Source organism: Somniosus microcephalus, chromosome 13 (assembly GCF_052327205.1).
Source record: "Somniosus microcephalus isolate GS21.2 chromosome 13, FLI_Smic_1.0, whole genome shotgun sequence".
Lineage (NCBI taxonomy): Eukaryota > Metazoa > Chordata > Chondrichthyes > Squaliformes > Somniosidae > Somniosus > Somniosus microcephalus.
The window spans coordinates 65,924,050-65,944,989 of NC_140999.1; the positions used below are offsets into that span (position 1 = coordinate 65,924,050).

At 54.9% G+C, this 20,940-nt stretch overlaps 1 protein-coding gene across 3 annotated transcripts in view; it reads left to right on the top strand.

Moving 5' to 3' along the window:
- The window catches only part of palm1a (paralemmin 1a), a 661,170-nt gene that overhangs the window by 556,252 nt on the left and 83,978 nt on the right, over positions 1-20,940 (top strand). The window lies entirely within an intron of this gene.

Here is a 20,940-nt window from a genome sequence, read left to right on the forward strand (position 1 = left end):
GGGGATAACAGTGGTAAGGGGGATAACGGTGGTAAGGGGGATAACGGTGGTAAATCAGGGGTACCCGAGGGTGCGAGATCTCGTATGGAGACCGTGTCCTCCCGCCCGTCTGGGTATGTCACCCAGGCATACTGGGGGTTGGCGTGTAGGAGGTGCACCCGCTCAACCAGGGGGTCCGTTTTATGCGTCCTCACGTGCCTCCGCAGTAGGACGGGCCCAGGAGAAGTCAACCATGCCGGTAGCGAGGTTCCCGATGTAGACTTCCGGGGGAAAACGAACATTTTCTCATGAGGGGTCGCATTAGTGGCAGTACAAAGCAGTGACCGAATGGAGTGAAGCGCTGCAGGGAGGACCTCCTGCCAGCGGGAGGTCGGAAGGCCCTTAGATTTTAGTGCTAAGAGGACTGCCTTCCAAACCGTCGCGTTCTCCCTTTCCACCTGGCCGTTCCCCCGGGGGTTGTAACTGGTGGTCCTGCTCGTGGCGATACCTCTTGTTAGCAGGTACTGCCGAAGTTCGTCGCTCATGAACGATGAGCCCCTGTCGCTATGTATATAGCTGGGGAACCCGAACAGAGCGAAGATGTCATTCAGACACTTGATGACCGTGGTACTGGTCATGTCTGGGCAAGGGATGGCAAAGGGGAAACGGGAGTACTCATCAACTATGTTGAGGAAGTACACATTGCGGTCAGCGGAGGGGAGGGGCCCTTTAAAATCGACGCTCAGGCGTTCGAAGGGGCGGGTGGCCTTGATCAGGCTTGCTCTGTCCGGCCTATAGAAGTGCGGTTTGCACTCGGCGCAGATTTGGCAGCTCTTGGTCATGGTCCTGACCTCCTCGATGGAGTAGGGCAGGTTACGGGATTTGATAAAATGGAAAAACCTGGTGACCCCCGGGTGGCAGAGGTCATTGTGGAGGGACTGCAGCCTATCAACCTGCGCGTTGGCGCATGTACCACGTGATAGGGCATCTGGGGGCTCATTGAGTTTCCCTGGCCGATACAAGATATCATAATTGTAGGTGGAGAGTTCGATTCTCCACCTCAAGATCTTGTCGTTCTTGATTTTACCCCTCTGCTTATTATTAAACATAAAAGCTACTGAACGCTGGTCAGTGAGCAGGGTAAATCGTTTCCCGGCCAGGTAATGCCTCCAGTGACGCACCGCTTCTACAATAGCCTGGGCCTCCTTTTCGACGGAGGAGTGTCTCGTCTCGGGGCCCTGGAGGGTCCTTGAGAAAAAGGCCACGGGTCTGCCCGCCTGGTTAAGGGTCGCGGCTAGGGCGAAGTCGGAGGCATCGCTCTCCACTTGGAAGGGGATGGACTCATCCACCGCGTGCATTGCGGCCTTCGCGATATCGTTCTTGATAAGAGTGAAGGCTGCACACGCCTCTGGTGTCAGGGGGAAGGAGGTGGCTTTGATGAGGGGCCTGGCTTTGTCTGCATAGAGGGGCACCCACTGGGCGTAGTAGGAGAAAAACCCCAGGCATCTCTTCAGTGCTTTTTGGCAGTGGGGAAGGGGTAGCTCCATTAGGGGGCGCATTCTGTCGGGGTCGGGCCCGATGACTCCGTTCTCCACCACGCAGCCGAGGATGGCCAGGCGCTTGGTGTGAAACATACATTTTTCCTTATTGTACGTTAGGTTCAGCCGTTGGGCCGTACGGAGGAAATTTGCTAGATTAACGTCGTGGTCCTGCTGGTCGTGGCCGCAGATGGTGACGTTATCCAAATAGGGGAAGGTTGCCCGCAGCGCGTTCTGGTCAACCATTCGGTCCATCTCCCTTTGGAAGACCGAAACCCCGTTGGTGACGCCGAAGGGGACCCTAAGGAAGTGGTAGAGGCGGCCGTTTGCCTCGAAGGCAGTATACTGGCGGTCCTCATGGCGGATGGGCAGCTGGTGGTACGCTGACTTAAGGTCGATGGTGGAGAATACTTTGTATTGCGCAATCTGATTGACCATATCAGATATGCGAGGGAGGGGGTACGCGTCCAGCTGGGTGTACCGGTTTATGGTTTGGCTGTAGTCGATTACCATGCGGCGTTTTGCAGTGGTTTTAACGACTACAACCTGGGCTCGCCAGGGGCTAGTGCTACCTTCGATAATGCCCTCCTTCAAGAGCCGCTCCACCTCAGAGCTGATAAAAGCTCTGTCCCCGGCACTGTACCGCCTGCTTTTGGTAGCGATGGGTTTACAGTCGCGGGTGAGGTTAGCGAACAGGGGAGGGGGGGGGACTTTTAATGTGGAAAGGCTGCAGGTGGTTTGCAGCGGGCGATTTAAAAGTTGTTGGTTGCAGACTGTGAGTGGGGGGAGGGGTCCACCGTATGCTAGTGTGACACTCTTAAGGTGGCACTGAAAATCCAACCCTAGCAGGACGGCAGCGCAAAGACGGGGCAGGACTAGCAGTTTAAATTTTTGATATTCAGTGCCCCCTACTGACAGGGTCACCACACAGTAGCCGCTGATGTCCATTGACTGGGACTTGGACGCCATAGAAATGCGATGGTGCGTTGGCAGAATCGTGAGGGAGTGGCTACGTACCGTGTCGGGGTGGACGAAACTCTCTGTGCTCCCGCTGTCGATCAGGCAACTGGTGGCGCGGCCGTTTACCGCGATATCCATCATGGAGCTGGATAGATGGTGAGGGTGGCCTTGATCCAGCGTCACGGAGGCCAGTATGTGGCTTAGTGAGTCACTATAGTCATCCGCCGAGACGGTGGTCGGTTCCGGTGACGAAATGGCGGTTGAGTGCGTTGGATACGATGGCGGCGGATGCCATGCGGCCGGGGGTACACAAAATGGCGGATAAGATGGCTGCTCCCACGGCCCGCACGCTGCGCTGCTGGCTGGCTTCCCCTTGCAGGCGTTAGCGTAATGGCCTTTCTTCCCGCAGCCCGAGCAGGTAGCTGTCTTAGCTGGGCAGTGCGCTCTGGGATGTTTTAACTGGCCACAGAAATAGCATTTTTGGGCCTGGTTACTGGGCATCGAAGCAGTTCTTACCGGAGGCTGCTGTCTCGGTTGGGTCGCTGCAGCGGTTGGTGCCGGGGGCGGCGGTCCCGTGTCCCACGGTTTCGATTGCCATGTCTCGGCGCCGTTACGGGGGTATGCCTCGAGGTTTCGGTGGGCCTCCTCTAACGAGAGCGCAAGGGCAATGGCCGTCTTCAGGTCGGGTTCCTTGCTTTCTAGCAGTCTCTGCCGGGTGTGGTCTGACTGGAGGCCCCTGACGAAGGCATCACAGGCGAGTCCCTGCGCGTGCTCCACAGCCGTTACCGCTTTACAATCGCAGTCTCTGCAGAGTGCCAGTAGCGCCCGTGCAAATGCCCCTACCGATTCTCCCGGTTGCTGCCTGCGGGATCCCAAGAGGTGTCGGGCGTAAATTGTGTTCACTGGGCGCGTATATTGCCCTTTTAGTAGCTCGAGGGCCGCCACGTACGTATTAGAGTCCCGGATTAGCATATATACTTGATGGCTCACCTGGGCGGTCAAAATTTTCAGTTTGTGATCCTCCTCTGTAACCTGTGAGATTGCGAGGAAGGATTCAAAGCAGCTCAGCCAGTGTTCAAACTTGGCTGATGCACCCACATCTTGAGGGTCGAGGTCCAGGCGTGGTGGTCTGAGGGCTCTCAGCAATGTCTGCTGTATCCGTTGCTGTTGTTGCTCCTCAGGTGTCGCCATTTAACTTTTAGCTAATAAAATTGATACGCTTATCAATTACTTCATAAAAGGTGATGAGTCGAAGAAGAGATGATGAGTCGAAAGAAGAGATGAATAAGGCTTTTATTAGCTAAGAAGAGACCATGCTTCTTCGTGAGTGACTGAACAAGTCTGAACGAAACCCACACAGTGGTGGGTGGAGTCAGCTGAGGCATGCCTCCATACACAGCGCCACCCAGAGGTGGCAATATACAATACAGTGGTTTACCACACTGAGTGAGCCCTTCACTGTCGGAGGAGTAGAAATAAGCGAGCGCTTCACTGTCGGAGGGGCAGTACTGAGGGAGCGTTTCACTGTCGGAGGGCCAGTACTGAGGGAGAGCTGCACTGTCAGAGGGGCAGTGCTGAGGGAGTGCTGCACTGTTGGAGGGGCAGGACTGAGGGAGTGCTGCATTGTCGGACGGGGAGTTCTGAGGGATTGCTGCACTGTCGGAGGGGCAGTACTGAGGGATCGCTGCAGTGTCGGAAGGGCAGTACTGAGGGAGCGCTGCACTGTCGGAGGGGCAGTACTGAGGGAGCGCTGCACTGTCGGGGCAGTACTGAGGGATGGGCAGTTTTGAGGGAGCGCTGCACTGTCGGAGGGGCGGTACTGATGAAAACTGCACTTTCGGATGGGCAGTACTGAGGGCGTGCTGCACTGTCAGAGGGGCAATACAGAGGGAGCGCTGCAGTGTTGGAGGGGCAGTACTGAGGAAGCGCTGCACGGTTGGAGGGGCAGTACTGAGGGAGCGCTGCATTGTCAGAGGGGCTGTACTGAGGGAGCACTGCAATTTGGGTGGGGCAGTATTGAGGGAGCACTGCACATTCGGAGGGGCAGTACTGAGGGAGCGCTATATTGTCGGAGGGGCAGTACTGAGGGAGCCTTGTACTGTTGGAGGGTTAGTACTGATGGTGCGCCGCACTGTCGGAGGGTCAGTACTGAGGGAGTGCTGCACTGTCGGAGGGGCAGTACTGAGGGAGCGCTGCCCTGTCTGAGGGACGGTACTGAGGGAGCGCTTCATTGTCGGAGGGGCGGTATAGAGGGAGAGCTGCACTGTCCGAGCGACAGTACCGAGGGAGTGCTGCACTGTCGGAGGGGCAGTACCGAGGGAGCACTATACTGTCGGAGGGGCAGTACTGAGGTAGCGCTGATCGCTCAGAAGGGTTGTACTGAGGGAGCGTTGCACTGTCAGAGGGGCAATACTGAGGGATCGCTACACTGTCGGAGGGGGAGTACTGAGTGAGCCCTTCACTGTCGAAGGAGTAGAACTAAGCGAGCGCTTCACTGTCGGAGGGGCAGTACTGAGGGAGCGTTTCACTGTCGGAGGGGCAGTACTGAGGGAGAGCTGCACTGTCGGAGGGGCAGTACTGAGGGAGAGCTGCACTGTCAGAGGGGCAGTACTGAGGTAGCGCCGCACTGTCGGAGGGGCGGTACTGAGGGAGCACTGCACTTTTGGACGGGTGGTACTGAGGTCTTGCCGTACTGTCGGAGGGGCAGTACTGAGGGAACGCTGCACTGTCAGAGGGGCAGTGCAGCGGGAGCGCCGCACTGTCGGAGGGGCAGTACTGAGGGAGCGCTGCACTGTCGGTGGGGCGGTACTGAGGAAAAGCTGCACTTTCGGACGAGCAGTACTGAGGGAGTGCTGCACTGTCAGAGGGGCAATACAGAGGGAGTGCTGCAGTGTTGGAGGGGCAATACTGAGGGAGCACTGCACTGTCGGAGGGGCAGTACTGAGGGAGCGCCACACTGTCGGAGGGGATGTACTGAGGGAGTACTGCACAGTTGGAGGGGCGGTACTGAGGGTGTGCCGCACTGTTGGAGGGGCAGTACTGAGGGAGCGCAGCACTGTCGGAGGGGCAGTGCAGAGGGATGGGCAGTTTTGAGGAGCGCTGCACTGTCGGAGGGGCGGTAGAGGAAAAGCTGCACTTTCGGATGGGCGGTACTGAGGGCGTGCTGCACTGTCAGAGGGGCAATACAGAGGGAGCGCTGCAGTGTTGTAGGGGCTGTACTGAGGGAGCGCTGCACGGTTGGAGGGGCAGTACTGAGGGAGCGCCGCACTGTCGGAGGGGCAGTACTGAGGGAGCGCTGCACTGTCGGAGGGGCTGTCCTGAGGGAGCGCTGCATTGTGGGTGGGGCAGTATTGAGGAAGCACTGCACATTCGGAGGGGCAGTACTGAGGGAACGCTAAACTGTCGGAGGGGCAGTACTGAGGGAGCCTTGTACTGTTGGAGGGTTAGTACTGAGGGTGCGCCGCACTGTCGGAGGGTCAGTACTGAGGGAGTGCTGCACTGTCTGAGGGGCGGTACTGAGGGAGCGCTTCATTGTCGGAGGGGCGGTATAGAGGGAGAGCTGCACTGTCCGAGCGACAGTACCGAGGGAGTGCTGCACTGTCGGAGGGGCAGTACCGAGGGAGCACTATACTGTCGGAGGGGCAGTACTGAGGTAGCGCTGATTGCTCGGAAGGGCTGTACTGAGGGAGCGTTGCACTGTCGGAGGGGCAATACTGAGGGATCGCTACACTGTCGGAGGGGTAGTACTGAGTGAGCGCTTCACTGTCAGAGGAGTAGAACTAAGGGAGCGCTGCACTGTCGGAGGGGCAGTACCGAGGGAGCGCCGCACTGTCGGAGGGGCAGTACTGAGGGAGCGCTGCAATGTCGGAGGGGCAGTACTCAGGGAGCGCCACACTGTCGGAGGGGCAGTACTGAGGGAGCGCTGCACAGTCGGAGGGGCAGTAGTGAGGGAGCGCTGCAGTGTCGGAGGGACAGTACTGAGGGACAGCTGCACGATCGGTGGTGCAATACTGAAGGAGTGCTGCACTGTCGGAGGGGCAGTGCTGAGGGAGTGCTGCACTGTTGGAGTGCAGTACTGAGGGAGTGCCGAATTGTCGGAGGAGCAGTACTGAGGGAGCACTGCACTGTTGGAAGGGCAGTACTGAGGGAGAGCTGCACTGCTGGAGGGGCAGTACTGAGGGAGCGCTGCGCTGTCGGAGGGGCGGTACTGAGGGAGTGCTGCACTGTCGGAGTGGCAGTACAGAGGGATCGCTGCAGTGTCGGAAGCGCAGTACTGAGAGAGCGCTGCACTGTCGGAGGAGCAGTACTATGGGAGCACCGCACGGTCGGAGGGGCAGTACTGAGTAAGAGCTGCACTGTCAGTGGGGCAGTACTGAGGGAGCACCGCACAGTCGGAGGGGCAGTACTGAGGGAGCACTGCACTGTTGGAGGGCGGTACTGAGGGAATGTTGCACTGTCGGAGGGGCAGCACTGAGCGAACGCTGCACTGTCGGAGGGGCAGTACTGAGAGAGTGCTGCACTGTTGGAGGGGCAGTACTGAGGGGGTGCTGCACTGTCGGAGGGGCGGTACTGAGAAAAAGCTGCATTTTCGGATGGGCGGTACTGAGGGAGTGCTGCACTGTCAGAGGCGCAAAACAGAGGGCGCGCTGAGGGTGTCGGAGTGGCAGTACTGAGGGGGCGCCACACTGTCGGAGGGGCAGTACTGAGGGAGCGCTGCACTGTCGTAGGGGCAGTACTGAGGGAGTGCCACACTGTCAGTGGGGCAGTACTGAGGGAATGTTGCCCTGTCGGAGGGGCAGTACTGAGGGAGCGCTGTACTGTCCGAGGGTCAGTACTGAAGGAATGCTTCACTGTCGGAGGGGCTGTACTGATGAAAACTGCACTTTCGGATGGGCAGTACTGAGGGCGTGCTGCACTGTCAGAGGGGCAATACAGAGGGAGCGCTGCAGTGTTGGAGGGGCAGTACTGAGGAAGCGCTGCACGGTTGGAGGGGCAGTACTGAGGGAGCGCTGCATTGTCAGAGGGGCTGTACTGAGGGAGCACTGCAATTTGGGTGGGGCAGTATTGAGGGAGCACTGCACATTCGGAGGGGCAGTACTGAGGGAGCGCTATATTGTCGGAGGGGCAGTACTGAGGGAGCCTTGTACTGTTGGAGGGTTAGTACTGATGGTGCGCCGCACTGTCGGAGGGTCAGTACTGAGGGAGTGCTGCACTGTCGGAGGGGCAGTACTGAGGGAGCGCTGCCCTGTCTGAGGGACGGTACTGAGGGAGCGCTTCATTGTCGGAGGGGCGGTATAGAGGGAGAGCTGCACTGTCCGAGCGACAGTACCGAGGGAGTGCTGCACTGTCGGAGGGGCAGTACCGAGGGAGCACTATACTGTCGGAGGGGCAGTACTGAGGTAGCGCTGATCGCTCAGAAGGGTTGTACTGAGGGAGCGTTGCACTGTCAGAGGGGCAATACTGAGGGATCGCTACACTGTCGGAGGGGGAGTACTGAGTGAGCCCTTCACTGTCGAAGGAGTAGAACTAAGCGAGCGCTTCACTGTCGGAGGGGCAGTACTGAGGGAGCGTTTCACTGTCGGAGGGGCAGTACTGAGGGAGAGCTGCACTGTCGGAGGGGCAGTACTGAGGGAGAGCTGCACTGTCAGAGGGGCAGTACTGAGGTAGCGCCGCACTGTCGGAGGGGCGGTACTGAGGGAGCACTGCACTTTTGGACGGGTGGTACTGAGGTCTTGCCGTACTGTCGGAGGGGCAGTACTGAGGGAACGCTGCACTGTCAGAGGGGCAGTGCAGCGGGAGCGCCGCACTGTCGGAGGGGCAGTACTGAGGGAGCGCTGCACTGTCGGTGGGGCGGTACTGAGGAAAAGCTGCACTTTCGGACGAGCAGTACTGAGGGAGTGCTGCACTGTCAGAGGGGCAATACAGAGGGAGTGCTGCAGTGTTGGAGGGGCAATACTGAGGGAGCACTGCACTGTCGGAGGGGCAGTACTGAGGGAGCGCCACACTGTCGGAGGGGATGTACTGAGGGAGTACTGCACAGTTGGAGGGGCGGTACTGAGGGTGTGCCGCACTGTCGGAGGGGCAGTACTGAGGGAGCGCAGCACTGTCGGAGGGGCAGTGCAGAGGGATGGGCAGTTTTGAGGAGCGCTGCACTGTCGGAGGGGCGGTAGAGGAAAAGCTGCACTTTCGGATGGGCGGTACTGAGGGCGTGCTGCACTGTCAGAGGGGCAATACAGAGGGAGCGCTGCAGTGTTGTAGGGGCTGTACTGAGGGAGCGCTGCACGGTTGGAGGGGCAGTACTGAGGGAGCGCCGCACTGTCGGAGGGGCAGTACTGAGGGAGCGCTGCACTGTCGGAGGGGCTGTACTGAGGGAGCGCTGCATTGTGGGTGGGGCAGTATTGAGGAAGCACTGCACATTCGGAGGGGCAGTACTGAGGGAACGCTAAACTGTCGGAGGGGCAGTACTGAGGGAGCCTTGTACTGTTGGAGGGTTAGTACTGAGGGTGCGCCGCACTGTCGGAGGGTCAGTACTGAGGGAGTGCTGCACTGTCTGAGGGGCGGTACTGAGGGAGCGCTTCATTGTCGGAGGGGCGGTATAGAGGGAGAGCTGCACTGTCCGAGCGACAGTACCGAGGGAGTGCTGCACTGTCGGAGGGGCAGTACCGAGGGAGCACTATACTGTCGGAGGGGCAGTACTGAGGTAGCGCTGATTGCTCGGAAGGGCTGTACTGAGGGAGCGTTGCACTGTCGGAGGGGCAATACTGAGGGATCGCTACACTGTCGGAGGGGTAGTACTGAGTGAGCGCTTCACTGTCAGAGGAGTAGAACTAAGGGAGCGCTGCACTGTCGGAGGGGCAGTACCGAGGGAGCGCCGCACTGTCGGAGGGGCAGTACTGAGGGAGCGCTGCAATGTCGGAGGGGCAGTACTCAGGGAGCGCCACACTGTCGGAGGGGCAGTACTGAGGGAGCGCTGCACAGTCGGAGGGGCAGTAGTGAGGGAGCGCTGCAGTGTCGGAGGGACAGTACTGAGGGACAGCTGCACGATCGGTGGTGCAATACTGAAGGAGTGCTGCACTGTCGGAGGGGCAGTGCTGAGGGAGTGCTGCACTGTTGGAGTGCAGTACTGAGGGAGTGCCGAATTGTCGGAGGAGCAGTACTGAGGGAGCACTGCACTGTTGGAAGGGCAGTACTGAGGGAGAGCTGCACTGCTGGAGGGGCAGTACTGAGGGAGCGCTGCGCTGTCGGAGGGGCGGTACTGAGGGAGTGCTGCACTGTCGGAGTGGCAGTACAGAGGGATCGCTGCAGTGTCGGAAGCGCAGTACTGAGAGAGCGCTGCACTGTCGGAGGAGCAGTACTATGGGAGCACCGCACGGTCGGAGGGGCAGTACTGAGTAAGAGCTGCACTGTCAGTGGGGCAGTACTGAGGGAGCACCGCACAGTCGGAGGGGCAGTACTGAGGGAGCACTGCACTGTTGGAGGGCGGTACTGAGGGAATGTTGCACTGTCGGAGGGGCAGCACTGAGCGAACGCTGCACTGTCGGAGGGGCAGTACTGAGAGAGTGCTGCACTGTTGGAGGGGCAGTACTGAGGGGGTGCTGCACTGTCGGAGGGGCGGTACTGAGAAAAAGCTGCATTTTCGGATGGGCGGTACTGAGGGAGTGCTGCACTGTCAGAGGCGCAAAACAGAGGGAGCGCTGAGGGTGTCGGAGTGGCAGTACTGAGGGGGCGCCACACTGTCGGAGGGGCAGTACTGAGGGAGCGCTGCACTGTCGTAGGGGCAGTACTGAGGGAGTGCCACACTGTCAGTGGGGCAGTACTGAGGGAATGTTGCCCTGTCGGAGGGGCAGTACTGAGGGAGCGCTGTACTGTCCGAGGGTCAGTACTGAAGGAATGCTGCACTGTCGGAGGGGCTGTACTGAGGGAGTGCTGCACTGTTGGATGGGTAGTAATGAGGGAGCGCTACACTGTCAGAGGGGCAGTACTGAGTGAGTGCCGCACTTTTGGAGGATCAGTACTGAAGGAGCGCTGCACTGTCGGAGGGTCAGTACTGAAGGAACACTGCAGCATCGGAGGGGCTGTACTGAGGGAGCGCTGCAGTGTCAGAGTGTTATTATTGAAGTAACGCTGCACTGTCGGAGGGGCAGTACTGAGGGAGCGCTGCACTGTCGGAGGGGCAGTATTGAGGGAGCACTGCATAGTCGGAGGGGCAGAATTGTGGGAATGGTGCACTGTCGGAGGGGCAATACTGAGGGAGTGCTGCACTGTCAGAGGTGCAGTACTGAGGGAAAGCTTCACTGTCGGAGGGGCAGCACTGAGGGAGTGCTACACTGTTGGTGGGGTAGTAATGAGTGAGCGCTTCACTGTCGGAGGGGCAGTACTGAGGGAGCGCCGCACTGTCGGAGGGGCTATATTGAGGGAGCGCCTCACAGTTGGAGAGGTGGTACTGAGGGAGTGACGCACTGTCAGTGGGGCAGAACTGAGGGAGCGTTGCACTGTTGGAGGGTCAGTACTGAGGGAGCACTACACAGTCGGAGGGGTAGTACCGAGTGAGCGCTTCACTGTCGGAAGAGTAGAAGTAAGGGAGCGCTGCTCTGTCGGAGGGGCAGTACCGAGGGAGCGCCGCACTGTCGGAAGGGCAGTACTGAGGGAGTGCTGAGCTATTGGAGGGACTGTACTCAGGGGGCGCCACACTGTCGGAGGGGCATTTTGATTTCTTTGTGGGTTCAATAACGACTCATTTATTGAAAGAGAATGAGTTTTAATCTAAAGTCTATTCAACTCTTTTTAACAGCCTTTACAGAACACACTATGCTGTGATGCATCTAGAATGAAACTGAAAGTAAAACTCTCTGCCTTGCTTCTCTCGGTCACATGACCTCTGCTGGTCAGGCATAAGTAATCAATACCTGCAATCATGCTATTAAGGCATCATAATCGAACAGGCAAATAACATCACTATTTGCTGAAGAGGTGGTACTGAGGGAGTGACGCACTGTCAGTGGGGCAGAACTGAGGAGCGTTGCACTGTTGGAGGGTCAGTACTGAGGGAGCGCTACACATTGAGGTGTACAAAATTATGAGGGGCATAGATAGCATGGATACTAAGGAGCTTTTTCCCTTAGTAGAAGGGTCAATAACTAGGGGGCACAGATTCAAGGTAAAGGGCGGGAGGTTTAGAGGGGATTTGAGAAAGAACTTTTTCACCCAGAGGGTGGTTGGAGTCTGGAACTCACTGCCCGGAAGGGTTGTGGAGGCTGGAACCCTCACAACATTCAAGACGCATTTGGATGAGCACTTGAAATGCCATAGCATACAAGGCTACGGACCAAATGCTGGAATATGGGATTAGATTAGACAGGGCGTGATGGCCGGCGCAGACACGATGGGCCGAAGGGCCTCTATCCGTGCTGTATAACTCTATGACTCATTACATCTCCCTTTCTTAAAACAAATGTATTTTACTTTTAACTAACAACATGTTTTCTTTGTATTAATCTGCATTTTAACTGTAACACTTAATGAACTTACATTATCATTATCATGATCAAGGTTTTTTAACCTTGCTTTGTGTGTTCACATGAAATATGTCAATACACTAGAACTTGAAGAAAGAATAAGATAACATTACTTCCTTCTATAACAATAGTCCTTAAATTTGCTCAATGAGTCTCTCAGGAGGCTTCACGTGTCTTGAGGATTTTCTGATTGATTGTCCTTGAATCTGAGTTGTTGCCTCAGATGATTGGTTCTCAGCTGTGTGATCAGGTTGTTCAACAGTATCAGTCTCTTGACCTGCTGTGGCTGGTCCCATGAGAAGATCTCGACGATTTCTTCTCAGAACAGCACCCTCATCTGTCTGAATGGTGTATGATCTTGGTTGAACTTCACTCAGGACGGTTCCCTTCTGAGTCCATGTGTTTGTTTTGTCTTTGAACCTTACTTGGTCACCAGTGTGGAGTTCAGGTAGGTTTTGTGTTCCTCTGTCATAGTAGTACTTTTGCTTTTCTTTCTGTTATTCTTTGAACTTCCTCACTTTCTCCCCCTCTTTTGTTTTCAGGAGGTTCTCCGGGATGGGTAGGTTTGACTTTAGCCGACGTCCCATCAGGAGTTGGGCTGGTGACATACCACACTCGAGCGGCGTTGTGCGGTATACAAGCATGCTTTGGTAGAAGTCAGTTCCACTGTCTTTTGCCTTGTACATCAGTCTTTTCACTGTCTGGACCGATTTTTCCACTAGTCCATTGGACTGTGGATAGTGAGGACTTGACGTTGTGTGGACAAAGTCCCACTCTTTGGCAAAGTGTCGGAAATTTGCATTGTTAAACTGGGGTCCGTTGTCTGTGAAGACCTCGCTTGCCACGCCATGTCTGGAGAATATGGCTTTCATACTTCTTATCACAGCTTCTGCAGTGGTGGTGTACAGTCTACAAACCTCTGGATACAGGGAGTAATAGTCTGTGATGACAAGATAGTCCTTCCCTTGACATACGAATAGGTCAGCGCGTACCTTCTGGTAAGGTCTGTCTGGTGCTGGGTGTGGCTTTAGTGGTTCTACCGGATTGCTTGCTCGATATTTCAGGCATATTGTGCAGTTTGACACCTCATTTGTCACATCTTGGTTGATTCGTAGCCAGTATATCACCTCTTGTGCTCTTTTCTTACACTTTTCGATTCCCAGATGTCCTCCATGGATCTTTTTTAGCATCTCTCTTCTCAGACTCTTTGGGATAACTATTTTACTTCCTTTGTAGATGATGTCTTCGACCACTGATAGTTCCGCCCTGCAGTTCCAGTACTCTGCTATATCAGGTGAGCAGTCTTGCTTCATGTTGGGCCATCCATCCAAGATGCTTTTTCTCAGTCGTCTCATTGTTTCATCTTTGTTTGTCTCAGTCTTTATGAGCTCCATTTTTGCATCTGCTATGGGCAGTGCACTTGTGATCATGTCCACGTAGGCGTTCACTTTTTCATCCATTGTGGTGTTTGCGGGCTCACTTGGGTCAACAGCTCTGGACAACGTGTCTGCTGTATACATCAGCTTACCCGGTGTGTACGCAACATTCAGTGTATAGCGTTGCAGTCTGATCATCATTCTTTGTATTCTAAGCGGACAGCTATTCAGTGGCTTTTGGAACAATGCAATCAAGGGCTTATGGTCAGTCTCTACACTGATTGCTTGTCCTGCCACAAACTGGTGAAATCTTTCACAGGCGTATGTGATGCTGAGCAGCTCCTTTTCTATTTGAGCATATCGCGTCTCTGCGTCTGTCATTGAGCGCGATGCATATGCAATAGTTTGCCAGTAGTCATATTGTTGCAGAAGAACGGCACCGAGCCCACTCTGTGATGCATCTGATGATATCTTGATGGGTTTCGCTGGGTCATAAAACCTCAGAACTGGTTCCTCTGTGAGCAGTTTCTTTAGATCGCTCCATGACTTCTCATGCTCATGATTCCATTCCCATTCTATGTTCTTTTCAGTTAGTCTTCTCAGTGGCGCTATTTTTTCTGAGAGGTTGGATATGAATTTACCCATGTAGTTGATCATTCCATTAAACCTCTGCACGTCCTTTTTGCATTGTGGCCTTGGCATATTCTCAATGGCGGACACCTTTCTGGGATCTGGTCTGATGCCCTCACTGCTAAGGATATCTCCCACGAATGTCAGTTCTGTCACCCCGAGCTGGCATTTCTCTCTATTCAGCTTCAGGTTTGTTTTCCTTGTTGCTTCCAGCACTTTTTTCAGTCTCTCGTCATGCTCAGTTCTCGTGGTTCCCCATACTATGATGTCATCCATTGATGTATCAACTCCCTCCAGGTGCTCATACATCATATGGATAGTCTTGTGATACACTTCAGGAGCTGAGGCAATGCCAAATGGTAACCTTAGGAATCTGTAGCTGCCAAATGGAGTGTTGAACGTGCACAGTCTTGAACTTGCTTCGTCCAGCTTCATCTGCCAAAATCCTGAGGACGCATCTAACTTGCTGAAATATTTTGCATTTGCAAACTGTGCCATGATTTCCTCACGTGTAGGAAGCTTGAAGTGCTCTCTCTTTATTGCTCTGTTTAGATCTCTTGGATCCAGGCAAATTCTGAGCTTTCCATTCTTTTTGTCCACTACGACGAGGGAACTCACCCACTCAGTTGGTTCATCTATCTTCTGAATCACGTTCAGGCTTTCCATCCTGTCCAACTCTGCCTTCAGTTGCTTTTGAAGAGCAAACGGAACTTTTCTGCATGGATGTATGACCGGTGTCATACTTTTATCTACTCTGATCGTGTGTTCTCCTGGAATGCAGCCTAGACCCTTAAATAGGTCTTTGTACTCTTTCATGAGTTCATCATAGACTGTCTCTCCTTCGCTTTCCACAACGAGGACTCTCTTTACCAGGTTCAGTCTCTCACAGGCTTTTAACCCTAGTATGGCTTGCACATCCTTTGGCACCACGATTAATGCTAGCGTGTGCTCTCTGTCCTTGTGTGTTACTTTGACAATGCATTTTCCTTTCACTGGTATATCAGTACCTGAGTATCCGGTCACTTTCACTTGTATTCCATGTAACTTTGGTCTGGGTCTAATTCTCTTAAAATCGGTCTCTGATATCACATTAACTTGTGCTCCAGTATCCAATTTAAATGGAATGTGTATGTCATTCACTTTTAGTGTCAACATCCAGTCTCTTTCTTCTTTTTTGTTTTCAGACACAACATCTACATTGAATTCCTCTATCTTGCTTTCATCTGCTGTATGGACCTTGCTTTGTTGCGCTTGGTTCTTACAGCAACGGGCATAATGGTTGTTCTTGTTGCAACTATTGCATGTTTTACCATATGCTGGACACTTTCTTGGTGGATGCTGTGTACCGCATCGACTACATGACTTCCGATTGTCCCTTTCATTTTCGTTTGCTGGCCACGTCTCTTTTTTCACATTGGCGCTCTCTTTGTTAAACGGTTTGTATCCGTTCTTTCTCACTGCATCCACGTTGCAGCTACTGTCACTGAACAGTTCCTTTGCCTGCAACTTCACAGTCTCTGTAGCCCTACACAGTGCTATGGCTTTTCCCAGGTCTAGATCTTGCTCTCTTAGCAGTCTTTCCCTTAGACCATTATCTGGAATACCACACACCAGTCTGTCTTTTATCAGCGAGTCTGTGAGTCCCCCAAATTCACACGATTTGCTCCGGTTTCTCAGTTCAGTCACATACTGATCAATAGTCTCGCCGATTTTCTGTACACGTGAAAAATTTGTGCCTCTCAAAGGTCACGTTGCGTTTAGGTATGCAGTAGGCCTCAAACTGTTCCATTATTTTATCTAGCTTCATTTTGTCTCCATCAACAGCAAATATGAAATTATTATATACCTCCAGCGCTTCATCACCCACGACATGCAAGAACAGTGACGATTTCCTTTTATTACTTTTCTTGTCAGCTCCGATTGCCGCTAAATACAACTCTAAACGTTGTTTGAATCTCCTCCAATTTTCAGTCACATTACCTGACAACTGAAGCGTCGCCGGTGGGAGTAAACCTTCCATTTTTCACTTCGTTAGCTATTCTCTAATGGTAAGCAACGATGTTCTCTTCTGGCTTGCTAATATGTGGAGAGCTGATTTCGCTTACTTGCCACAACTCCTTTCACTGTCCCGAATTGCTAACTTCAGATTTTTTCTCTTTCAGCCACTTCTGACATCATGTTTTGATTTCTTTGTGGGTTCAATAACGACTCATTTAATGAAAGAGAATGAGTTTTAATCTAAAGTCTATTCAACTCTTTTTAACAGCCTTTACAGAACACACAATGCTGTGATGCATCTAGAATGAAACTGAAAGTAAAACTCTCTGCCTTGCTTCTCTTGGTCACATGACCTCTGCTGGTCAGGCATAAGTAATCAATACCTGCAATCATGCTATTAAACATCATAATCGAACAGGCAAATAACATCACTATTTGCTGATATCATTACAGTACTGAGGGAGCTTTGCACTGTCGGAGGGGCAGTACTGAGGGAGTGCCGCACTGTCGGAGGGGCAGTACTGAGGGAGCGCTGCACTGTCTGAGGGGCGGTACTGAGGGAGCGCTTCACTGTTGGAGGGGCTGTATAGAGGGATAGCTGCACTGTCAGAGGGACAGTACCAAGGGAGTGCTGCACTGTCGGAGGGGCAGTACCAAGGGAGCACTACACTGTCAGATCGGCAGTACTGAGGTAGCGCAGATCTCTCAGAATGGCTGTACTGTGGGAGTGATGCACTGTCGGAGGGGCAGTACTGAGGGAGCGTTGCACTGTCGGCGGGGCAATACTGAGGGATCGCTACACTGTCAGAGGGGTTGTACTGAGTGAGCGCTTCACTGTCGGAGGAGTAGAACAAAGGGAGCGCTGCACTGTCGGAGGGGTGGTACTGAGGGAGCGCTGCACTTTCGGAGGGGTGGTACTGAGGGAGCGCTGCACTGTCGGAGGGGCAGTACCGAGGGACCACCACACTGTCGGAGGGGCTGTACTGAGGGAGCGCCGCACTGTCGGAGGGGCTGTACTGAGGGAGCGTTGCAGTGTCGGAGGGACAGTGCTGAGGGAGAGCTGCACTATCGGAGGGGCAGTAATGAAGGAGCGCTGCACTGTCGGAGGGGCAGTGCTGAGGGAGTGCTGCACTGTTGGAGGGGCAGTACTGAGTGAGTGCCGAATTGTCGGAGGAGCAGTATTGAGGGAGCGCTGCACTGTTGGAGGGGCAGTACAGAGCGAGCGTTGCACTGTCGGAGGGGCAGTACTGAGGGAGAGCTGCACTGTCGGAGGGGCAGTACTGAGGGTGCGCTGCTTTGTTGGAGGGGCAGTGCTGAGGGAGTGCTGCACTGTTGGAGGGGCAGTACTGACAGAGTGTTGCACTGTCGGAGGGGCAGTTCTGAGGGAGCGCTTCTCTGTCGGAGAGGCAGCACTGAGGGAATGCTGCACTGTTGCAGGGGCAGTATAGAGGGATCGCTGCAGTGTCGGAAGTGCAGTACTGAGGGAGCGCTTCTCTGTCGGAGGGGCAGTACTGAGGGAGCACTGCACTGTTGGAGGGGCGGTACTGAGGAACGCTGCACTGTCGGAGGGGCAGTACTGAGGGGGTGCCGCCCTTTCGGAGGGGCAGTTCTGAGGGAGCGCTGCACTTTCGGTGGGGTGGAATTGAGGATCAGCTGCATTTTCGGATGGGCGGTACTGAGGGAGTGCTGCACTGTCAGAGGGGCAATAGAGAGGGAGCGCTGCAGTGTCGGAGGGGCAGTACTGAGGGAGCGCTGCACTGTCGGAGGGGCAGTACTGAGGGAGCACCGCACTGTCAGAGGGGCAGTACTGAGGGAGAGCTGCATTGTCGGAGGGACTGTACTGAGGGAGCGCCGCACTTTCGGTGGGGTGGAATTGAGGATCAGCTGCATTTTCGGATGGGCGGTACTGAGGGAGTGCTGCACTGTCAGAGGGGCAATAGAGAGGGAGCGCTGCAGTGTCGGAGGGGCAGTATTGAGGGAGCGCTGCACTGTCGGAGGGGCAGTACTGAGGGAGCACCGCACTGTCAGAGGGGCAGTACTGAGGGAGAGCTGCATTGTCGGAGGGGCTGTACTGAGGGAGCGCCGCACTTTTGGAGGGGCGGTACTGAGGGAGTGACGCACTGTCGGAGGGTCAGTACTGAAGGAGCGCTGATCTCTTGAAAGGGCTGTAATGAGGGAGCGCTGCACTTTCGGAGGAGCAATGCTGAGGGATCGCTACACTGTCGGAGGGGTAGTACTGAGTGAGCCCTTCACTCTCGGAGGAGTAGAACAAAGGGAGCGCTGCGCTGTCAGAGGGGCAGTACTGAGGGAGAGCTGCACTGTCGGAGGGGCAGTACTGAGGGAGTGCTGCACTGTTGGAGGGGCAGTACTGAGGGAGTGCTGCACTGTCGGAGGGGCAGTTCTGAGGGAGCGCTGCACTGTCGGAGGGGCGGTACTGAGGGAGTGCTGCACTGTCGGAGGGGAAGTACTGAGGGATCACTGCAGTGTCGGAAGGGCAGTACTGAGGGAGCGCTGCACTGTCAGAGGGGCAGTACTGACGGAGCGCCTCACTGTCGGAGGGGCAGTACTGAGGGAGAGCTGCACTGTCAGAGGGGCAGTAATGAATGAGCGCTGCACTGTCGGAGGGGCAGTACTGAGGGAGCGCTGCACTGTCGGAGGGGCAGTACTGAGGAAGCGCCTCACTGTCGGTGGGGCAGTACTGAGGGAGCGCTGCACTGTCGGAGGGGCAGTGCTGAGAGAGCGCTGCACTGTCGGCGGGGCGGTACTGAGGAAAAGCTGCTCTTTCGGATGGGCAGTACTGAGCGAGTGCTGCACTGTTAGAGAGGCAATACAGAGGGAGCGCTGCAGTGTTGGAGGGGCAGTACTGAGGGAGCACTGCACTGTCGGAGGGGCAGTACTGAGGGAGCGCCGCACTGTCGGAGGGGCTGTATTGAGGGAGCGCCGCACTGTTGGAGGGGCGGTACTGAGGGAGTGACGCACTGTCAGTGGGGCAGTACTGAGTGAGCGTTGCACTGTTGGAGGGTCCGTACTGAGGGAGTGCTACACAGTCGGAGGGGTAGTACTGAGGGAGCGCTTCACTGTAGTAGGAGTAGAAGTAAGGGAGCGCTGCACTGTCGGAGGGATGGTACTGAGGGAGCGCTGCACTTTTGGAGGTGCCGTACTACGGGAGTGCTGCACTGTCGGAGGGGCAGTACCGAGGGAGCGCCGCACTGTCGGAAGGGAAGTACTGAGGGAGCGCTGAGCTATTGGAGGGGCAGTACTGAGGGGACGCCATACTGTCGGAGGGGCAGTACTGAGGGAGTGCTGCACTGTCGTAGGGGCAGTACTGAGGGAGTGCCGCACTGTCAGTGGGGCAGTACTGAGGGAATGTTGCCCTGTCGGAGGGGCAGTACTGAGGGAGCGCCGCACTGTCCGAGGGTCAGTACTGAAGGAACGCTGCATTGTCGGAGGGGCTTTACTGAGGGAGTGCTGCACTGTCGGATGGGTAGTACTGAGGGAGCGCTACACTATCGGAGAGGCAGTACTGAGGGAGTGCCGCACTTTTGGAGGGTCAGTACTGAAGGAGCGCCGCACTATCGGAGGGTCAGTACTGAAGGAACACTGCAGCGTCGGAGGGGCTGTACTGAGGGAGCGCTGCAGTGTCAGAGTGTTATTACTGAAGGAACGCTGCACTGTCAGAGGGGCAGTACTGAGGGAGCGCTGCACTGTCGGAGGGGCAGTATTGAGGGAGCACTGCACTGTCGAAGGGGCAGTACTGTGGGAATGTTGCACTGTCGGAGGGGCAATACTGAGGGAGTGCTGCACTGTCGGATGTGCAGTACTGAGGGAATGCTTCACTGTCGGAGGGGCAGCACTGAGGGAGTGCTACACTGTCGGTGGGGTAGTAATGAGTGAGGGCTTCACTGTCGGAGGGGCAGTACTGAGGGAGTGCCGCACTGTCGGAGGGGCAGTACTGAGGGAGCGCTGCACTGTCGGAGGGGCAGTACTGAGGGAGCGCTGCACTGTCAGAGGGGCAGTACTGAGGGAGCGCTGCACTGTCGGAGGGGCAGTACTGATGGAGTGTCGGAGGGCCTGTACTGATGGAGTGCTGCACTGTCGGAGGGGCAGTAATGAGGGAGTGTTTTACTGTCGGAGGGGCAGCACTGAGGGAGCGCTGCATTGTCGGAGGGGCAGTACTGAGGGAGTGTCGGAGGGCCTGTACTGAGGGAGCGCTGCACTGTCGGAGGGGCAGTACTGAGGGAGCGTTTTACTGTCGGAGGGGCAGCACTGAGGGAGCGCTGCACTGTCGGAGGTGAGATATTAAACCAAGTCTTCCCTCTCAGGATGATGTAAAAGCACCCATGGCACTATGTGAGGATGAGCATTGTAGTTTGTCCTGGGCAATATTTTTTTCCTCAACAATATACCATTTAATTGTGCATTAACTGATTGCTGTTTGTGCGAGCTTGCTGTTCTCAAATTGGCTGCTGCAGTTCCTACATTACAACAGTGACTACGCTTCAAATAGTACTTCATTGACTGTGCAACACTTTGAGACATCAGAAGGATGTGAAAATCGCTATATAAATGTAAGTTCTTTGTATCTGCAGAGTTAATGCCCTCCTGCAATCTCTTGCACTATTTCTCACAGATTACTAAACCCACTAATTTGGTATCATCAGAGTATTACAGATCGAACAGTCTATCCATAAAGAAAGACCTCAAAAGTTTAGCAATGATTGAATTCTAACAAGGTCTCAAGTTCAATTCCCAGTCAACCAAAATTGGGACTTATCATAGAGGTGATACTGTTGCCTCCACCATCTAATCCCAAATCACTTTGCAGTTCTCCTGAACTCCACTACCTGAGGACATTGACTGCACAGATAGAAAATACTTCAGCACCTTTCACAACTTCAGGACGTACCGAAGCGCTTTACAGCCAATGAAGTACTTTTTGAAGTG